A 9,355-nucleotide genomic window follows, 5' to 3' on the forward strand; every position below is an offset into this window, starting at 1 on the left:
AAATAGTGATTCTGTTCAAATGAAGTGAAACCAAGCCCAAATCTGCTCAAAAGCTTTTCTCTCTAATAGAGAAAGCTGTTTCATTCAATATTCAGTGCAAATCTTGCCAAACTGATAGATGCTTATGCCTTATGAAATACAATGTTTTCTGCAATGCTGTAAGACAGTTTTTAATGTGTTAGAAGTTATATGCACAAAAACTTATGTTAGGACTTCAATGATCAAGATTGTCAGTTTACAGCTTTCTGAGTCCTGTAATGTTGAAATAGTGATTCTGTTCAAATGAAGTGAAACCAAGCCCAAATCTGCTCAAAAGCTTTTCTCTCTATTAGAGAAAGCTGTGTCATTCAGTATTCAGTGCAAATCTTGCCAAACTGATAGATGCTTATGCCTTATGAAATACAATGTTTTCTGCAATGCTGTAAGACAGTTTTTAATGTGTTAGAAGTTATATGCACAAAAACTTATGTTAGGACTTCAATGATCAAGATTGTCAGTTTACAGCTTTCTGAGTCCTGTAATGTTGAAATAGTGATTCTGTTCAAATGAAGTGAAACCAAGCCCAAATCTGCTCAAAAGCTTTTCTCTCTATTAGAGAAAGCTGTGTCATTCAGTATTCAGTGCAAATCTTGCCAAACTGATAGATGCTTATGCCTTATGAAATACAATGTTTTCTGCAATGCTGTAAGACAGTTTTTAATGTGTTAGAAGTTATATGCACAAAAACTAATGTTAGGACTTCAATGATCAAGATTGTCAGTTTACAGCTTTCTGAGTCCAGTAATGTTGAAATAGTGATTCTGTTCAAATGAAGTGAAATCAAGCCCAAATCTGCTCAAAAGCTTTTCTCTCTATTAGAGAAAGCTGTTTCATTCAGTATTAAGTGCAAATCTTGCCAAACTGATAGATGCTTATGCCTTATGAAATACAATGTTTTCTGCAATGCTGTAAGACAGTTTTTAATGTGTTAGAAGTTATATGCACAAAAACTTATGTTAGGACTTCAATGATCAAGATTGTCAGTTTACAGCTTTCTGAGTCCTGTAATGTTGAAATAGTGATTCTGTTCAAATGAAGTGAAACCAAGCCCAAATCTGCTCAAAAGCTTTTCTCTCTATTAGAGAAAGCTGTGTCATTCAGTATTCAGTGCAAATCTTGCCAAACTGATAGATGCTTATGCCTTATGAAATACAATGTTTTCTGCAATGCTGTAAGACAGTTTTTAATGTGTTAGAAGTTATATGCACAAAAACTTATGTTAGGACTTCAATGATCAAGATTGTCAGTTTACAGCTTTCTGAGTCCTGTAATGTTGAAATAGTGATTCTGTTCAAATGAAGTGAAACCAAGCCCAAATCTGCTCAAAAGCTTTTCTCTCTATTAGAGAAAGCTGTGTCATTCAGTATTCAGTGCAAATCTTGCCAAACTGATAGATGCTTATGCCTTATGAAATACAATGTTTTCTGCAATGCTGTAAGACAGTTTTTAATGTGTTAGAAGTTATATGCACAAAAACTAATGTTAGGACTTCAATGATCAAGATTGTCAGTTTACAGCTTTCTGAGTCCAGTAATGTTGAAATAGTGATTCTGTTCAAATGAAGTGAAATCAAGCCCAAATCTGCTCAAAAGCTTTTCTCTCTATTAGAGAAAGCTGTTTCATTCAGTATTAAGTGCAAATCTTGCCAAACTGATAGATGCTTATGCCTTATGAAATACAATGTTTTCTGCAATGCTGTAAGACAGTTTTTAATGTGTTAGAAGTTATATGCACAAAAATTAATGTAAGGACTTCAATGATCAAGATTGTCAGTTTACAGCTTTCTGAGTCCAGTAATGTTGAAATAGTGATTCTGTTCAAATGAAGTGAAACCAAGCCCAAATCTGCTCAAAAGCTTTTCTCTCTAATAGAGAAAGCTGTTTCATTCAATATTCAGTGCAAATCTTGCCAAACTGATAGATGCTTATGCCTTATGAAATACAATGTTTTCTGCAATGCTGTAAGACAGTTTTTAATGTGTTAGAAGTTATATGCACAAAAACTAATGTTAGGACTTCAATGATCAAGATTGTCAGTTTACAGCTTTCTGAGTCCTGTAATGTTGAAATAGTGATTCTGTTCAAATGAACTGAAATCAAGCCCAAATCTGCTCAAAAGCTTTTCTCTCTATCAGAGTAAGCTGTTTCATTCAGTATTAAGTGCAAATCTTGCCAAACTGATAGATGCTGATGCCTTATGAAATACAATGTTTTCTGCAATGCTGTAAGACAGTTTTTAATGTGTTAGAAGTTATATGCACAAAAACTTATGTTAGGACTTCAATGATCAAGATTGTCAGTTTACAGCTTTCTGAGTCCTGTAATGTTGAAATAGTGATTCTGTTCAAATGAAGTGAAACCAAGCCCAAATCTGCTCAAAAGCTTTTCTCTCTAATAGAGAAAGCTGTTTCATTCAATATTCAGTGCAAATCTTGCCAAACTGATAGATGCTTATGCCTTATGAAATACAATGTTTTCTGCAATGCTGTAAGACAGTTTTTAATGTGTTAGAAGTTATATGCACAAAAACTAATGTTAGGACTTCAATGATCAAGATTGTCAGTTTACAGCTTTCTGAGTCCTGTAATGTTGAAATAGTGATTCTGTTCAAATGAAGTGAAATCAAGCCCAAATCTGCTCAAAAGCTTTTCTCTCTATCAGAGTAAGCTGTTTCATTCAGTATTAAGTGCAAATCTTGCCAAACTGATAGATGCTTATGCCTTATGAAATACAATGTTTTCTGCAATGCTGTAAGACAGTTTTTAATGTGTTAGAAGTTATATGCACAAAAACTTATGTTAGGACTTCAATGATCAAGATTGTCAGTTTACAGCTTTCTGAGTCCTGTAATGTTGAAATAGTGATTCTGTTCAAATGAAGTGAAACCAAGCCCAAATCTGCTCAAAAGCTTTTCTCTCTATTAGAGAAAGCTGTGTCATTCAGTATTCAGTGCAAATCTTGCCAAACTGATAGATGCTTATGCCTTATGAAATACAATGTTTTCTGCAATGCTGTAAGACAGTTTTTAATGTGTTAGAAGTTATATGCACAAAAACTAATGTTAGGACTTCAATGATCAAGATTGTCAGTTTACAGCTCTCTGAGTCCAGTAATGTTGAAATAGTGCTTCTGTTCAAATGAAGTGAAATCAAGCCCAAATCTGCTCAAAATCTTTTCTCTCTATTAGAGAAAGCTGTTTCATTCAGTATTAAGTGCAAATCTTGCCAAACTGATAGATGCTTATGCCTTATGAAATACAATGTTTTCTGCAATGCTGTAAGACAGTTTTTAATGTGTTAGAAGTTATATGCACAAAAACTAATGTTAGGACTTCAATGATCAAGATTGTCAGTTTACAGCTTTCTGAGTCCTGTAATGTTGAAATAGTGATTCTGTTCAAATGAAGTGAAATCAAGCCCAAATCTGCTCAAAAGCTTTTCTCTCTATCAGAGTAAGCTGTTTCATTCAGTATTAAGTGCAAATCTTGCCAAACTGACAGATGCTTATGCCTTATGAAATACAATGTTTTCTGCAATGCTGTAAGACAGTTTTTAATGTGTTAGAAGTTATATGCACAAAAACTAATGTTAGGACTTCAATGATCAAGATTGTCAGTTTACAGCTTTCTGAGTCCAGTAATGTTGAAATAGTGATTCTGTTCAAATGAAGTGAAACCAAGCCCAAATCTGCTCAAAAGCTTTTCTCTCTATTAGAGAAAGCTGTTTCATTCAGTATTCATTGCAAATCTTGCCAAACTGATAGATTCTTATGCCTTATGAAATACAATGTTTTCTGCAATGCTGTAAGACAGTTTTTAATGTGTTAGAAGTTATATGCACAAAAACTAATGTTAGGACTTCAATGATCAAGATTGTCAGTTTACAGCTTTCTGAGTCCTGTAATGTTGAAATAGTGATTCTGTTCAAATGAAGTGAAATCAAGCCCAAATCTGCTCAAAAGCTTTTCTCTCTATCAGAGTAAGCTGTTTCATTCAGTATTAAGTGCAAATCTTGCCAAACTGATAGATGCTTATGCCTTATGAAATACAATGTTTTCTGCAATGCTGTAAGACAGTTTTTAATGTGTTAGAAGTTATATGCACAAAAACTTATGTTAGGACTTCAATGATCAAGATTGTCAGTTTACAGCTTTCTGAGTCCTGTAATGTTGAAATAGTGATTCTGTTCAAATGAAGTGAAACCAAGCCCAAATCTGCTCAAAAGCTTTTCTCTCTATTAGAGAAAGCTGTGTCATTCAGTATTCAGTGCAAATCTTGCCAAACTGATAGATGCTTATGCCTTATGAAATACAATGTTTTCTGCAATGCTGTAAGACAGTTTTTAATGTGTTAGAAGTTATATGCACAAAAACTAATGTTAGGACTTCAATGATCAAGATTGTCAGTTTACAGCTTTCTGAGTCCAGTAATGTTGAAATAGTGATTCTGTTCAAATGAAGTGAAACCAAGCCCAAACCTGCTCAAAAGCTTTTCTCTCTATTAGAGAAAGCTGTTTCATTCAGTATTCAGTGCAAATCTTGCCAAACTGATAGATTCTTATGCCTTATGAAATACAATGTTTTCTGCAATGCTGTAAGACAGTTTTTAATGTGTTAGAAGTTATATGCACAAAAACTTATGTTAGGACTTCAATGATCAAGATTGTCAGTTTACAGCTTTCTGAGTCCAGTAATGTTGAAATAGTGCTGCTGTTCAAATGAAGTGAAATCAAGCCCAAATCTGCTCAAAAGCTTTTCTCTCTATCAGAGTAAGCTGTTTCATTCAGTATTAAGTGCAAATCTTGCCAAACTGATAGATGCTTATGCCTTATGAAATACAATGTTTTCTGCAATGCTGTAAGACAGTTTTTAATGTGTTAGAAGTTATATGCACAAAAACTAATGTTAGGACTTCAATGATCAAGATTGTCAGTTTACAGCTTTCTGAGTCCAGTAATGTTGAAATAGTGCTTCTGTTCAAATGAAGTGAAATCAAGCCCAAATCTGCTCAAAAGCTTTTCTCTCTATTAGAGAAAGCTGTTTCATTCAGTATTAAGTGCAAATCTTGCCAAACTGATAGATGCTTATGCCTTATGAAATACAATGTTTTCTGCAATGCTGTAAGACAGTTTTTAATGTGTTAGAAGTTATATGCACAAAAACTAATGTTAGGACTTCAATGATCAAGATTGTCAGTTTACAGCTTTCTGAGTCCTGTAATGTTGAAATAGTGATTCTGTTCAAATGAAGTGAAATCAAGCCCAAATCTGCTCAAAAGCTTTTCTCTCTATCAGAGTAAGCTGTTTCATTCAGTATTAAGTGCAAATCTTGCCAAACTGATAGATGCTTATGCCTTATGAAATACAATGTTTTCTGCAATGCTGTAAGACAGTTTTTAATGTGTTAGAAGTTATATGCACAAAAACTAATGTTAGGACTTCAATGATCAAGATTGTCAGTTTACAGCTTTCTGAGTCCTGTAATGTTGAAATAGTGATTCTGTTCAAATGAAGTGAAATCAAGCCCAAATCTGCTCAAAAGCTTTTCTCTCTATCAGAGTAAGCTGTTTCATTCAGTATTAAGTGCAAATCTTGCCAAACTGATAGATGCTTATGCCTTATGAAATACAATGTTTTCTGCAATGCTGTAAGACAGTTTTTAATGTGTTAGAAGTTATATGCACAAAAACTAATGTAAGGACTTCAATGATCAAGATTGTCAGTTTACAGCTTTCTGAGTCCAGTAATGTTGAAATAGTGATTCTGTTCAAATGAAGTGAAACCAAGCCCAAATCTGCTCAAAAGCTTTTCTCTCTAATAGAGAAAGCTGTTTCATTCAATATTCAGTGCAAATCTTGCCAAACTGATAGATGCTTATGCCTTATGAAATACAATGTTTTCTGCAATGCTGTAAGACAGTTTTTAATGTGTTAGAAGTTATATGCACAAAAACTAATGTTAGGACTTCAATGATCAAGATTGTCAGTTTACAGCTTTCTGAGTCCTGTAATGTTGAAATAGTGATTCTGTTCAAATGAAGTGAAATCAAGCCCAAATCTGCTCAAAAGCTTTTCTCTCTATCAGAGTAAGCTGTTTCATTCAGTATTAAGTGCAAATCTTGCCAAACTGATAGATGCTTATGCCTTATGAAATACAATGTTTTCTGCAATGCTGTAAGACAGTTTTTAATGTGTTAGAAGTTATATGCACAAAAACTTATGTTAGGACTTCAATGATCAAGATTGTCAGTTTACAGCTTTCTGAGTCCTGTAATGTTGAAATAGTGATTCTGTTCAAATGAAGTGAAACCAAGCCCAAATCTGCTCAAAAGCTTTTCTCTCTATTAGAGAAAGCTGTGTCATTCAGTATTCAGTGCAAATCTTGCCAAACTGATAGATGCTTATGCCTTATGAAATACAATGTTTTCAACAATGCTGTAAGACAGTTTTTAATGTGTTAGAAGTTATATGCACAAAAACTAATGTTAGGACTTCAATGATCAAGATTGTCAGTTTACAGCTTTCTGAGTCCAGTAATGTTGAAATAGTGATTCTGTTCAAATGAAGTGAAATCAAGCCCAAATCTGCTCAAAAGCTTTTCTCTCTATCAGAGTAAGCTGTTTCATTCAGTATTAAGTGCAAATCTTGCCAAACTGATAGATGCTTATGCCTTATGAAATACAATGTTTTCTGCAATGCTGTAAGACAGTTTTTAATGTGTTAGAAGTTATATGCACATAAACTAATGTTAGGACTTCAATGATCAAGATTGTCAGTTTACAGCTTTCTGAGTCCTGTAATGTTGAAATAGTGATTCTGTTCAAATGAAGTGAAATCAAGCCCAAATCTGCTCAAAAGCTTTTCTCTCTATCAGAGTAAGCTGTTTCATTCAGTATTAAGTGCAAATCTTGCCAAACTGATAGATGCTTATGCCTTATGAAATACAATGTTTTCTGCAATGCTGTAAGACAGTTTTTGATGTGTTAGAAGTTATATGCACAAAAACTAATGTTAGGACTTCAATGATCAAGATTGTCAGTTTACAGCTTTCTGAGTCCTGTAATGTTGAAATAGTGATTCTGTTCAAATGAAGTGAAATCAAGCCCAAATCTGCTCAAAAGCTTTTCTCTCTATCAGAGTAAGCTGTTTCATTCAGTATTAAGTGCAAATCTTGCCAAACTGACAGATGCTTATGCCTTATGAAATACAATGTTTTCTGCAATGCTGTAAGACAGTTTTTAATGTGTTAGAAGTTATATGCACAAAAACTAATGTTAGGACTTCAATGATCAAGATTGTCAGTTTACAGCTTTCTGAGTCCAGTAATGTTCAAATAGTGATTCTGTTCAAATGAAGTGAAACCAAGCCCAAATCTGCTCAAAAGCTTTTCTCTCTAATAGAGAAAGCTGTTTCATTCAATATTCAGTGCAAATCTTGCCAAACTGATAGATGCTTATGCCTTATGAAATACAATGTTTTCTGCAATGCTGTAAGACAGTTTTTAATGTGTTAGAAGTTATATGCACAAAAACTAATGTTAGGACTTCAATGATCAAGATTGTCAGTTTACAGCTTTCTGAGTCCTGTAATGTTGAAATAGTGATTCTGTTCAAATGAAGTGAAATCAAGCCCAAATCTGCTCAAAAGCTTTTCTCTCTATTAGAGAAAGCTGTTTCATTCAGTATTCAGTGCAAATCTTGCCAAACTGAAACATGCTTATGTCTTATGAAATACAATGTTTTCTGCAATGCTGTAAGACAGTTTTTGATGTGTTAGAAGTTATATGCACAAAAACTAATGTTAGGACTTCAATGATCAAGATTGTCAGTTTACAGCTTTCTGAGTCCAGTAATGTTGAAATAGTGCTGCTGTTCAAATGAAGTGAAATCAAGCCCAAATCTGCTCAAAAGCTTTTCTCTCTATCAGAGTAAGCTGTTTCATTCAGTATTAAGTGCAAATCTTGCCAAACTGATAGATGCTTATGCCTTATGAAATACAATGTTTTCTGCAATGCTGTAAGACAGTTTTTAATGTGTTAGAAGTTATATGCACATAAACTAATGTTAGGACTTCAATGATCAAGATTGTCAGTTTACAGCTTTCTGAGTCCTGTAATGTTGAAATAGTGATTCTGTTCAAATGAAGTGAAATCAAGCCCAAATCTGCTCAAAAGCTTTTCTCTCTATCAGAGTAAGCTGTTTCATTCAGTATTAAGTGCAAATCTTGCCAAACTGATAGATGCTTATGCCTTATGAAATACAATGTTTTCTGCAATGCTGTAAGACAGTTTTTAATGTGTTAGAAGTTATATGCACAAAAACTAATGTTAGGACTTCAATGATCAAGATTGTCAGTTTACAGCTTTCTGAGTCCAGTAATGTTCAAATAGTGATTCTGTTCAAATGAAGTGAAACCAAGCCCAAATCTGCTCAAAAGCTTTTCTCTCTAATAGAGAAAGCTGTTTCATTCAATATTCAGTGCAAATCTTGCCAAACTGATAGATGCTTATGCCTTATGAAATACAATGTTTTCTGCAATGCTGTAAGACAGTTTTTAATGTGTTAGAAGTTATATGCACAAAAACTAATGTTAGGACTTCAATGATCAAGATTGTCAGTTTACAGCTTTCTGAGTCCTGTAATGTTGAAATAGTGATTCTGTTCAAATGAAGTGAAATCAAGCCCAAATCTGCTCAAAAGCTTTTCTCTCTATTAGAGAAAGCTGTTTCATTCAGTATTCAGTGCAAATCTTGCCAAACTGAAACATGCTTATGTCTTATGAAATACAATGTTTTCTGCAATGCTGTAAGACAGTTTTTGATGTGTTAGAAGTTATATGCACAAAAACTAATGTTAGGACTTCAATGATCAAGATTGTCAGTTTACAGCTTTCTGAGTCCAGTAATGTTGAAATAGTGCTGCTGTTCAAATGAAGTGAAATCAAGCCCAAATCTGCTCAAAAGCTTTTCTCTCTATCAGAGTAAGCTGTTTCATTCAGTATTAAGTGCAAATCTTGCCAAACTGATAGATGCTTATGCCTTATGAAATACAATGTTTTCTGCAATGCTGTAAGACAGTTTTTAATGTGTTAGAAGTTATATGCACATAAACTAATGTTAGGACTTCAATGATCAAGATTGTCAGTTTACAGCTTTCTGAGTCCTGTAATGTTGAAATAGTGATTCTGTTCAAATGAAGTGAAATCAAGCCCAAATCTGCTCAAAAGCTTTTCTCTCTATCAGAGTAAGCTGTTTCATTCAGTATTAAGTGCAAATCTTGCCAAACTGATAGATGCTTATGCCTTATGAAATACAATGTTTTCT

The sequence above is a fragment of the Carassius gibelio genome, chromosome A23 (assembly GCF_023724105.1).
Source record: "Carassius gibelio isolate Cgi1373 ecotype wild population from Czech Republic chromosome A23, carGib1.2-hapl.c, whole genome shotgun sequence".
NCBI lineage: Eukaryota > Metazoa > Chordata > Actinopteri > Cypriniformes > Cyprinidae > Carassius > Carassius gibelio.